Source organism: Sinohyriopsis cumingii, unplaced genomic scaffold (genome assembly GCF_028554795.1).
Source record: "Sinohyriopsis cumingii isolate HCF-2022 unplaced genomic scaffold, ASM2855479v2 utg003732l, whole genome shotgun sequence".
Classification (NCBI taxonomy): Eukaryota; Metazoa; Mollusca; class Bivalvia; order Unionida; family Unionidae; genus Sinohyriopsis; species Sinohyriopsis cumingii.
In genome coordinates, this window is record NW_028316578.1 from 36,369 (window position 1) to 48,959 (window position 12,591).

General features: G+C 35.6%; 3 non-coding genes across 3 annotated transcripts; 1 reads left to right on the plus strand and 2 right to left on the minus strand.

Moving 5' to 3' along the window:
• Window positions 1-4,073: 4,073 nt before the first annotated feature.
• Window positions 4,074-4,144, minus strand: Trnag-gcc (transfer RNA glycine (anticodon GCC)). Its single transcript has one exon. It is a non-coding gene; the product is annotated as a tRNA-Gly (tRNA).
• Window positions 4,145-5,577: 1,433 nt separating this feature from the next.
• Trnap-ugg (transfer RNA proline (anticodon UGG)) lies at window positions 5,578-5,649 on the plus strand. Its single transcript has one exon. It is a non-coding gene; the product is annotated as a tRNA-Pro (tRNA).
• Window positions 5,650-12,188: 6,539 nt separating this feature from the next.
• Trnag-gcc (transfer RNA glycine (anticodon GCC)) lies at window positions 12,189-12,259 on the minus strand. Its single transcript has one exon. It is a non-coding gene; the product is annotated as a tRNA-Gly (tRNA).
• Between the last annotated feature and the right edge of the window lie 332 nt (window positions 12,260-12,591).

Here is a 12,591-nt window from a genome sequence, read left to right on the forward strand (position 1 = left end):
TTAAGAATAAAATGTCTTCAGTTAGTTCGCTCTAAAATTGTAAGACATTTTCATGAAACTTGGTCTGTCCTTATTTCAAAATCAACAAATTTCATTTTACTCCCGTTCTCTTATTGTGTGTGTCTGAAGGTGATAAATACTGACTACCACTTGATCAATATCATAAGTAGGTAACATCTTCGGCTAGAGAGTTTATTCTGTTTCTCGGATTTTCAAATGCAACTGTTTCTGCTATAACTATGCATCACCACGGCTCCTGTTCATTCACTGGCTTTGTATGTAACTGCACGTGTTACATTTCCAATAAGTACCATGTTTCCGTTCTTTTAAATGTTTTGAACGCAACTGATCGTGCAAAAATTGTGATAATCACCATGTCCTGGAAGAAGTCTTCTGCTCTTGATGAGGAGTATAATGCAGTGTATGGCTTCAGACACCATGTGCGGCCAGTGATTTCCTCCCTTTAAAGGTTTCAATTGAAATAAATAGTCGCATAATTGCGATTCGAATTCAATTGAATATATTATAATTTTCTTCCTAAGTTATGCTTTCGGTGAAAATAATATCGGTGTTTTCTCGTTGTGTATGTGACATATGTTGGGAAGTTATATTTGTAGTTGTAGATGGCTAGATGATCAACCTGTCTTGCATTTCTTTACCTTTCAGAGATCAATCTTCAGGACTTCAATCAGCCTCAGCTTTCAAAAGTTGACAACCCTATTAAGAATAAATATGCTTGATAAAGTTATATTTACAATTATACGGTGCAACATTTTGGAATTGTTATCTTCACAGAGCTGTAACAACAATAAGTCATCTTGCAGATGCGGAACGTCGATTGAAACCAAAAAAGAACATAATTGTTAGTTTTAATTTGTAAGCTTGTAAAGAATGTAAGAAAGAAAAAAAGAAGATCGACTTTAACCAACAAAGAACGTACTTGTTACATTTGTTTTGCAAGCTTTTAAGGAATGTAAAAGAAAAAAAGAACGTGGACTGAAACCAACATAGATCGTAATTGTTATTTTTTGTTTTGTAAAGTTGTATGGAATATAAAGGAGAAAAACTAAGAACGTCGAATATAACTAACAAAAAACGAAATTGTTAGTTTTGTTTTGTTGAGAATATTTATTCTTCTTAAAACTTCAGGTCTCTGTTTAACCACTTGCTTGATTTTTCAACTTATTTCTCGAAATACATCGAACAAGCGTCATTAAATCTTGTTGATGTTGCAAAATCGTGTGGGAAATATGTGTTTGGAATTAACAATGCTCCTGAACCCATGCCTTACAGGAAAGGTATTTAACGTAACAATTGATGAATCTCCTTTAAATATATCCTAATGTCCCGATTATTCCCGTTTGCAAGTTTATTCTGTTGTATAATGTCAAATTTAGGAAATCTACTCCTTATTCCATTTCTTTTTCGTTTTAATTTTAATTGATGAATGTTGGTTGTTTTATCCAGTCAGGAAACTATTTTTCCTCCACATGGGTCCAAACGAGGAAACTATCCTCAATACACCTAACGTACAAAAATGGTAATTTATGGCCGTTGCACACTTTTCTTTCTCCAAGTATACAGTTTTAAGAGGCTGTAAGTTTGGTCAGTTTTTTCCAGGAAATAATTTGTATCTTTAAAATATGGATAGTGTTTCTGCGCCAAAGTGTTTCGATTAAAATAAATCCGCTCGGCAACACGCTCAGTCTGTCTTGAACAATCTGAAACAATGTGCCACTTGTCCGAACTTCGCTTGGCATAGTCCAGTTCTAGACCCGTTTGTGACTTTTCGGATAAATATAACAATACCTTGGTATTGAATTCGGAATACAGCAGTCGAATTCCCTTGTGTTCAGAAATCTACCTAAACATACTTTACCAAGACTTCGTCTGATTTCCATTTACTATTCAAAAATATCGTCTGACTTCCATGTTTTCGGCAAGTTTCCGTCTGACTTTTATTTACCTTTTCAAGATTCAATCCGAGTCACATTTCTGTCTCACTTCAAACTGGGTTTGTAATAGGCTGATAATATTGCAAAATCATTTCATTGTAGCTCTAATTCCAAAATGTACTGATGAAAGACATTGGTGGCATTACTTTTACTAGACTTCTTGATTGCCAGAGAACTGTTTTAGCATTAATTTTGCAACTCCCTATTTTATGATTTACTCAGGTTTGAGTTCTGGATAGAAACATCAGGTGTGCTTTTGTTTCGATAGACAGAAATGCATTTCTGCACATTCTCAGGCATACAGTTCTATGAATGCTATGGCATGCAGTTTAATACATCCTCAATGACAAAATAATTGCTTTTGATTTTGGATTCACGGGGCATCTATCAAACGAGGGACATTCTGTGTGAAAAACCCCATCTCCTGATGGAAGACTTTAAGTTGTGGCGTTGGCATACAAAACATAAGTGAGCGACAATTAGGTTACAGCGAGAAACGCTAGTACAATTTAGGACCATGCACACATTCTGAACGTAAAAGTACCCTTTCATCGACTTGCAATCAAATGAAGGCCGCCAGCGTCTGTATATATATGGCTCTTAGATCTTTCTACAAGACACATGCAAGTAGAGAAATGGTGTTCATTTCTAAGGAGGTTGTGAATCAAATAAAATCCCTCCTGAATTAGTTTGTAAGCAAGACATTAATGGACGCAATTCGCACTATTGGTACAGTTTTTCTATCCTAAAGTTTGGTGTATTGCTTAGATAAAACCTGCAATCAACTTTGCCTAATGCATCTACTGCAAATATATTTGTTTCGTTTACTATAATATTCAACGCTGGCAGCAAGATCATGTATAATACTAAAGGTTTAGTAAAGAACATGCCAAATATCTGGTACACCAGGATTTCCTGAGGAAAAACTAATGATCTGAGCTCAAATCCAAATAAAGATGTTTTCATACAAAATTAATAATCTTACTTTATAATCTACAACCATATACACAATAAGCCTTCAATATGTTATTGATAAAAAAGACATTATTCAGATAGGCCCAATCTCCTACCCGCAATTAAGGAGAAACTTCAATCACACAGTAGAAATACAGTATAGATAACAGTTTGCCTTTTTAAAAAAAATGATTGTATGTTGTTTACACATATATGTATGTTTGCGTGCGTGCATGTTTGCGCATGAGGATATAGTTTATCTTTCAAACGGTGTAATTGTAGATATAACAGTATGTCGTACATTTATTCTTAATGACGTTGTAGAGTTTTGAAATTGCAGGCTGATTATAGTTCTATTTGTTGTCCTCTGAAATGTAATGAAACCCATGACAGGTTGATCATCTAAACATTTACATCTCCAATGATGACTTTCCTACATATGACATTGTGCAGGCATAAACTTTGAACTCTTGTGTGATAACGAACGAGAGAGAGAGAGAGAGAGAGAGAGTGCGAGGGAGAGAGAGGGAGAGAGAGAGAGGGAGAGAGAGAGGTCAATGATCGTTTGATACAGTAATCTGTAAATAACACAAAAACATTGTGAATGGGAACTTAGTATCATTCCTTTCAGTCTGGATTTGAAATCAGTTCAATGAAATTCGAGTCAAAGTTGGCTGGAGAAGGTCAAACGTGAAACGAGGTTTACAGACAGACATAAATGTTGAAATAAATTGAAGACATCTCTAAAAGAGTATTCTAGTGTCATAAAGTAAATGATAATAACACGTTCAGTACACTGAAATGTTCTTGTGTTAAAATAATTAAGGGCGATAGGCATCGTCATCCGGATTTAAAGATTAACCTCTGACTGAAAAATGAAGGTTATTACGCTCTTCCTACAGTTCCAATTAGAAACTCCTTATAGACAAGATAAGGATCTGTCCCACTGTAATGGAAAGCTGTTTTGCACCAACATCCATGTTTTTTTCCGGGAAGCGAGGGACACTCAGTGTGAGACATCCAAGCTTCTGATTCAAGGACTGTTCCGATTTCAGTTGTGGAGTTGGCATAAAACACAAAAGTGAGCGAAAATTAGACTAGGGCAAAAAGAGTTATTAGAAATATTGGATTATGCAAACATTCTAAAACTATATAAAAAAAATTTGCATCGGCCGGGAATCGAACCCGGGCCGCCCGCGTGGCAGGCGAGCATTCTACCACTGAACCACCGATGCACATTATTCCCTTGCTTCGTAAGGGCCTATCTCCCCACCGTGTCTTTACCTTAACTGCCTAATGTCATTTACATGTCTGTGTCATCTAATTCAGTAGGCGTTGATTTGTTGATTGACTGCCTATGGGGTTACAATGCATGCTGTTAGAATAAACCGACACAACACATCTCTTTATTTGATTCTGAAACGGCGTAGATTACTTGGATTGAAGCACTTTCTAAATTGGAGACAGCCACATGATTTCTCACTTGCTAGTCTCTTCAAAGGTCTTGTCTGCTTGAATTTCATCTCACATCTATCCACAAGATGCATTTTAGTAGAAAACGGTATTCGTTTTCAAGGAGGTTGTAAATAGAACAAAGTCTATCCGGAATTGGTTTTTAAGCAAAATATTGATGGACGAATTCATAATATTTGTACAGATTTCCTATCATATCTTTAACGAAAGATGAATGTGCTGCTTAGAGAGAACCTAAAACGAACCTTGCCTAATCCGCCTACTGGAATTATCTTTTTTGTTGTTGTGAAAATCAACTGTCAAATTCATGGTATGACCGTCGACTAGAATGGCAAATTTGGCTTCCATCGACATACATCAGCATGCATTCATCTTCATGCATAATCCAAGTGTCAAACGGGGACGCCGGCGAATGGCGAATGCTGTTTGATCAACGAATTGTCCAAGGGTCTATCGGCAGCAATTAATATTATGTAGATCTGAAACTCTTGATTATTATCAACAGTAAAATTCAAATGAGTTGGATTTCATTTAGAAGCATGCAAATAAAATATCATTTTAATTCTAAATATGTCTTCGTCATCGGAAATCGACTTTATCTTAAAGCATGTTAGTCTAAACAAAGTCAACTAATTACTTTTCATGTGTTACCCACAACAACAATCAGCTTGATTGCATAGTTTCGGTCTTGAATTTAGAGAACCAGTCTGTGTATACAACAATGAATAATGTCATCCATAAATTACATATATTACAAAACACCCTCTTCAGAGAAAACTAAGAGAGAAAAAGAAAACACTTTATAGGAACATTAAGTTCCTTCCTATCATCTGGTCTTAAATGATGCAAAGATTATTAAAATTCATTAAATTTAGTTTGATCATGGGTCATTTGCGACAGTATTTTCTCCTTGGAAGAAGGACTTATATGTGTATATCTCATAGATTTGGGAGATTAGCTTTGAAGCAAACTGAATAGTAAATGATATCAAAAGACTGGTATTTCGAAACAATACTATTTGTGCATGAAATGTACACAAGGAAATGAAATATGTACGTTTCATCTATGATATAATCTTTTCATGTGCAAGGATCTGAGTAACAGCAGCGCACTGATATCAAGCTGTCGATAAGGTAGCGGCTCGTATGCAGGACAAATATAAAGGCGGATAATGGCACGATTATTTCCCATGTGAGGCTCGTTGGTCTAGGGGTATGATTCTCGCTTTGGGTGCGAGAGGTCCCGGGTTCAAATCCCGGACGAGCCCACCATTTTGGAAATGAAAGTTAATACTCATTTTGTAGTATCCTGGTAAATGGTTGAAGCAATCTCTCGGGACAGCCATGAGTGAAATATTTCATTTTCAATTATTCGTGTAAATGCAATACTTTTGACGGATTCATTTCGGAAACGCTGGTGAATTGTCATTTCTCCAAAACTTGAAATAGATTTTCATATAGTTAGTCAAGTACAATTAATTGGAAGTTAACTTCCCAGAACCCCATTTACGACTTCAGCTTCAGAGGATGTACTGAAATTCTTGAACAAATATAACTACTGTATGGACCAGTGGATTAGCATAGTTTTTCATTGCACTCTTATCTTCCTCTGAACAAAGTTAACCTCCACACCCATACAGAAAAAGTTTGTTTTAGACATCCTTATCAAAATGTATGCTAATAATTATTTAACTTCTGCCAGTTTTGATTGCATAGTTTCATTCTTGAATTTAGAGAACCAGTTTATGTATACAAGAAAGACTAATCTTAACCACAATTACATATGTCAGAAAACACCATCGTCAGAGAAAACTAAGAGAAATAAAAAACACTTTATAGTGACACTAAGTTCCTTCTTATCCTATGCAATAATGATTAAAATTCATTAAAATCAGTTTTTCCTTTGGTCATTTGCGACAGTTTTTTTTGTCCTTGGAGGAAGGACTTATATTTGGGTCATTATCTTCATTATTTGGACATAATGTCGACAAGTAACTGGAGAAGAAAGCCTGGCGATGAATGTAAAAACAAAAGTAATTTGAAGTTATTCTGTCTTCTTGTTCTGAAGCAAATTGAATAGTTTAATGATGACGAAAGACTAAGATTTTGAAACTTTACTAGTTGTGTATGAAATGTACTCATTCTCAAAAAGGAGCATGCCCATCAAGATATATAGACGGAATAAAGCTATCGGTCAATCGATAGATTGATATATAGATATATATTTCATCATTCCAACGAAGGAAGATACCCATCAAGAGAATCAAAATACTTGAACAGGCAATACAATAGACATATAGGCAGACAAACAGGCAGACAGGTTTACAATGGATTGAGATTGAAGCAGACATACAGTTATACATAGAGACAGACAGATAGATGCGAATGAATCTATGTACCATAATGGTCCCGCAGAATGTTCATTAAAAGTAAATAAATTAAATGCCTTTTGGTTTCCTCTGCATTCTCTTTATACAGTTTAAACAATACATCACATAAAACATGGTTTACGCATCATATGAACTATATTTTTAACTTTACAATTTTGATTTTGTTTTAACGTTAATTGCTAGGTCTGAATTAATTAGAAACATTCACCACTTACTACCATTCGATTTACACTTTTAAAAACCAGGCTTGTCGATACTCGGAAGACTGGATCTCGCCCAAAATGCTCCTTATATTTTCATTTCCTTTGTAAGCTCTATTCAAAGTGTAACTTTGAAACGCATCAGGAAATTGTTGTTGCAAATCACACAAATATTCACACAAATATTCTCTTGCAAACTTTGATTCATATGCTGAACATCGATTGAAACTAACAAATAACGTAATTGTTATCTTTTGTTGTGTAAGGTTGTAAGGAATGGAAAGAAGAAAAAATAAGAACGTCGATTAAAACCAGCAAAGAACATGTGTGCGTCTGCGTGTGTGTGTGTGTGATTTGGATTTTTAACGTAGCTTTAATAATCTATCAGTCATATCGCTACGATGTCCGCAGTGCGACAGATTATAGTTATGTCTAGTACTGGGGCATCATGCCGCAGACATGTAGCATGATGTCCAACCCAGTCATATTATCCTGACACCAGGCGGACCAGTCCTAACACTAACCTCTTAATGCTGAGCGTGAAGCGAGGCAGCTGTTAGTAGCATTTTGTAAGTCTTTGGTATGACTCGACCGGGGATCAGCAAAGAACGTAATTGGTAGGTTGTGATTTTTCTTGTTGAGAATCTTTATTCTTCTTAAAACATCAAGTCTCAGTTTACCCACTTTCTTGATTTTCTAACCTATTTCACGAAAAGCAACAAGCAAACGTCATTAAATGTTGTTGATTGTTACAAATCGTGTGGGAGATATGTATTGGGAATTTGACAATGCTCCTGAACGTACGACTTATTGGAAAAGTATTTTACGTAACAATTGATGAATCTCCTTTAAAACTATTCTAGTGTCCAGATTATGTTTTAAAGAAAGTATATGATACTAATTTAAGATGATGCGCCAAAGCATATTCACGCCTGAATTTTCAATCAAGTGTTCGGTTCATTAGAAAGCGAAACCATACAAAAGGCATATGGTCAATTAAGTGTTTTATCGTTGCAGTTCAAAGATGAACAAGTAAGTCAAATTAGGAAAACTTTGATGTTCAAAAAAATTCACATTTACTCTGCGAATGTATGTCTGTCCATATAATCAGTAAGAATTAAGAATAAAATGTCTTCAGTTAGTTCGCTCTAAAATTGTAAGACATTTTCATGAAACTTGGTCTGTCCTTATTTCAAAATCAACAAATTTCATTTTACTCCCGTTCTCTTATTGTGTGTGTCTGAAGGTGATAAATACTGACTACCACTTGATCAATATCATAAGTAGGTAACATCTTCGGCTAGAGAGTTTATTCTGTTTCTCGGATTTTCAAATGCAACTGTTTCTGCTATAACTATGCATCACCACGGCTCCTGTTCATTCACTGGCTTTGTATGTAACTGCACGTGTTACATTTCCAATAAGTACCATGTTTCCGTTCTTTTAAATGTTTTGAACGCAACTGATCGTGCAAAAATTGTGATAATCACCATGTCCTGGAAGAAGTCTTCTGCTCTTGATGAGGAGTATAATGCAGTGTATGGCTTCAGACACCATGTGCGGCCAGTGATTTCCTCCCTTTAAAGGTTTCAATTGAAATAAATAGTCGCATAATTGCGATTCGAATTCAATTGAATATATTATAATTTTCTTCCTAAGTTATGCTTTCGGTGAAAATAATATCGGTGTTTTCTCGTTGTGTATGTGACATATGTTGGGAAGTTATATTTGTAGTTGTAGATGGCTAGATGATCAACCTGTCTTGCATTTCTTTACCTTTCAGAGATCAATCTTCAGGACTTCAATCAGCCTCAGCTTTCAAAAGTTGACAACCCTATTAAGAATAAATATGCTTGATAAAGTTATATTTACAATTATACGGTGCAACATTTTGGAATTGTTATCTTCACAGAGCTGTAACAACAATAAGTCATCTTGCAGATGCGGAACGTCGATTGAAACCAAAAAAGAACATAAGTGTTAGTTTTAATTTGTAAGCTTGCAAAGAATGTAAGAAAGAAAAAAAGAAGATCGACTTTAACCAACAAAGAACGTACTTGTTACATTTGTTTTGCAAGCTTTTAAGGAATGTAAAAGAAAAAAAGAACGTGGACTGAAACCAACATAGATCGTAATTGTTATTTTTTGTTTTGTAAAGTTGTATGGAATATAAAGGAGAAAAACTAAGAACGTCGAATATAACTAACAAAAAACGAAATTGTTAGTTTTGTTTTGTTGAGAATATTTATTCTTCTTAAAACTTCAGGTCTCTGTTTAACCACTTGCTTGATTTTTCAACTTATTTCTCGAAATACATCGAACAAGCGTCATTAAATCTTGTTGATGTTGCAAAATCGTGTGGGAAATATGTGTTTGGAATTAACAATGCTCCTGAACCCATGCCTTACAGGAAAGGTATTTAACGTAACAATTGATGAATCTCCTTTAAATATATCCTAATGTCCCGATTATTCCCGTTTGCAAGTTTATTCTGTTGTATAATGTCAAATTTAGGAAATCTACTCCATATTCCATTTCTTTTTCGTTTTAATTTTAATTGATGAATGTTGGTTGTTTTATCCAGTCAGGAAACTATTTTTCCTCCACATGGGTCCAAACGAGGAAACTATCCTCAATACACCTAACGTACAAAAATGGTAATTTATGGCCGTTGCACACTTTTCTTTCTCCAAGTATACAGTTTTAAGAGGCTGTAAGTTTGGTCAGTTTTTTCCAGGAAATAATTTGTATCTTTAAAATATGGATAGTGTTTCTGCGCCAAAGTGTTTCGATTAAAATAAATCCGCTCGGCAACACGCTCAGTCTGTCTTGAACAATCTGAAACAATGTGCCACTTGTCCGAACTTCGCTTGGCATAGTCCAGTTCTAGACCCGTTTGTGACTTTTCGGATAAATATAACAATACCTTGGTATTGAATTCGGAATACAGCAGTCGAATTCCCTTGTGTTCAGAAATCTACCTAAACATACTTTACCAAGACTTCGTCTGATTTCCATTTACTATTCAAAAATATCGTCTGACTTCCATGTTTTCGGCAAGTTTCCGTCTGACTTTTATTTACCTTTTCAAGATTCAATCCGAGTCACATTTCTGTCTCACTTCAAACTGGGTTTGTAATAGGCTGATAATATTGCAAAATCATTTCATTGTAGCTCTAATTCCAAAATGTACTGATGAAAGACATTGGTGGCATTACTTTTACTAGACTTCTTGATTGCCAGAGAACTGTTTTAGCATTAATTTTGCAACTCCCTATTTTATGATTTACTCAGGTTTGAGTTCTGGATAGAAACATCAGGTGTGCTTTTGTTTCGATAGACAGAAATGCATTTCTGCACATTCTCAGGCATACAGTTCTATGAATGCTATGGCATGCAGTTTAATACATCCTCGATGACAAAATAATTGCTTTTGATTTTGGATTCACGGGGCATCTATCAAACGAGGGACATTCTGTGTGAGAAACCCCATCTCCTGATGGAAGACTTTAAGTTGTGGCGTTGGCATACAAAACATAAGTGAGCGACAATTAGGTTACAGCGAGAAACGCTAGTACAATTTAGGACCATGCACACATTCTGAACGTAAAAGTACCCTTTCATCGACTTGCAATCAAATGAAGGCCGCCAGCGTCTGTATATATATGGCTCTTAGATCTTTCTACAAGACACATGCAAGTAGAGAAATGGTGTTCATTTCTAAGGAGGTTGTGAATCAAATAAAATCCCTCCTGAATTAGTTTGTAAGCAAGACATTAATGGACGCAATTCGCACTATTGGTACAGTTTTCCTATCCTAAAGTTTCGTGTATTGCTTAGATAAAACCTGCAATCAACTTTGCCTAATGCATCTACTGCAAATATATTTGTTTCGTTTACTATAATATTCAACGCTGGCAGCAAGATCATGTATAATACTAAAGGTTTAGTAAAGAACATGCCAAATATCTGGTACACCAGGATTTCCTGAGGAAAAACTAATGATCTGAGCTCAAATCCAAATAAAGATGTTTTCATACAAAATTAATAATCTTACTTTATAATCTACAACCATATACACAATAAGCCTTCAATATGTTATTGATAAAAAAGACATTATTCAGATAGGCCCAATCTCCTACCCGCAATTAAGGAGAAACTTCAATCACACAGTAGAAATACAGTATAGATAACAGTTTGCCTTTTAAAAAAAAAATGATTGTATGTTGTTTACACATATATGTATGTTTGCGTGCGTGCATGTTTGCGCATGAGGATATAGTTTATCTTTCAAACGGTGTAATTGTAGATATAACAGTATGTCGTACATTTATTCTTAATGACGTTGTAGAGTTTTGAAATTGCAGGCTGATTATAGTTCTATTTGTTGTCCTCTGAAATGTAATGAAACCCATGACAGGTTGATCATCTAAACATTTACATCTCCAATGATGACTTTCCTACATATGACATTGTGCAGGCATAAACTTTGAACTCTTGTGTGATAACGAACGAGAGAGAGAGAGAGAGAGAGAGAGAGAGAGAGAGAGAGAGAGAGAGAGAGTGCGAGGGAGAGAGAGGGAGAGAGAGAGAGGGAGAGAGAGAGGTCAATGATCGTTTGATACAGTAATCTGTAAATAACACAAAAACATTGTGAATGGGAACTTAGTATCATTCCTTTCAGTCTGGATTTGAAATCAGTTCAATGAAATTTGAGTCAAAGTTGGCTGGAGAAGGTCAAACGTGAAACGAGGTTTACAGACAGACATAAATGTTGAAATAAATTGAAGACATCTCTAAAAGAGTATTCTAGTGTCATAAAGTAAATGATAATAACACGTTCAGTACACTGAAATGTTCTTGTGTTAAAATAATTAAGGGCGATAGGCATCGTCATCCGGATTTAAAGATTAACCTCTGACTGAAAAATGAAGGTTATTACGCTCTTCCTACAGTTCCAATTAGAAACTCCTTATAGACAAGATAAGGATCTGTCCCACTGTAATGGAAAGCTGTTTTGCACCAACATCCATGTTTTTTTCCGGGAAGCGAGGGACACTCAGTGTGAGACATCCAAGCTTCTGATTCAAGGACTGTTCCGATTTCAGTTGTGGAGTTGGCATAAAACACAAAAGTGAGCGAAAATTAGACTAGGGCAAAAAGAGTTATTACAAATATTGGATTATGCAAACATTCTAAAACTATATAAAAAAAATTTGCATCGGCCGGGAATCGAACCCGGGCCGCCCGCGTGGCAGGCGAGCATTCTACCACTGAACCACCGATGCACATTATTCCCTTGCTTCGTAAGGGCCTATCTCCCCACCGTGTCTTTACCTTAACTGCCTAATGTCATTTACATGTCTGTGTCATCTAATTCAGTAGGCGTTGATTTGTTGATTGACTGCCTATGGGGTTACAATGCATGCTGTTAGAATAAACCGACACAACACATCTCTTTATTTGATTCTGAAACGGCGTAGATTACTTGGATTGAAGCACTTTCTAAATTGGAGACAGCCACATGATTTCTCACTTGCTAGTCTCTTCAAAGGTCTTGTCTGCTTGAATTTCATCTCACATCTATCCACAAGATGCATTTTAGTAGAAAACGGTATTC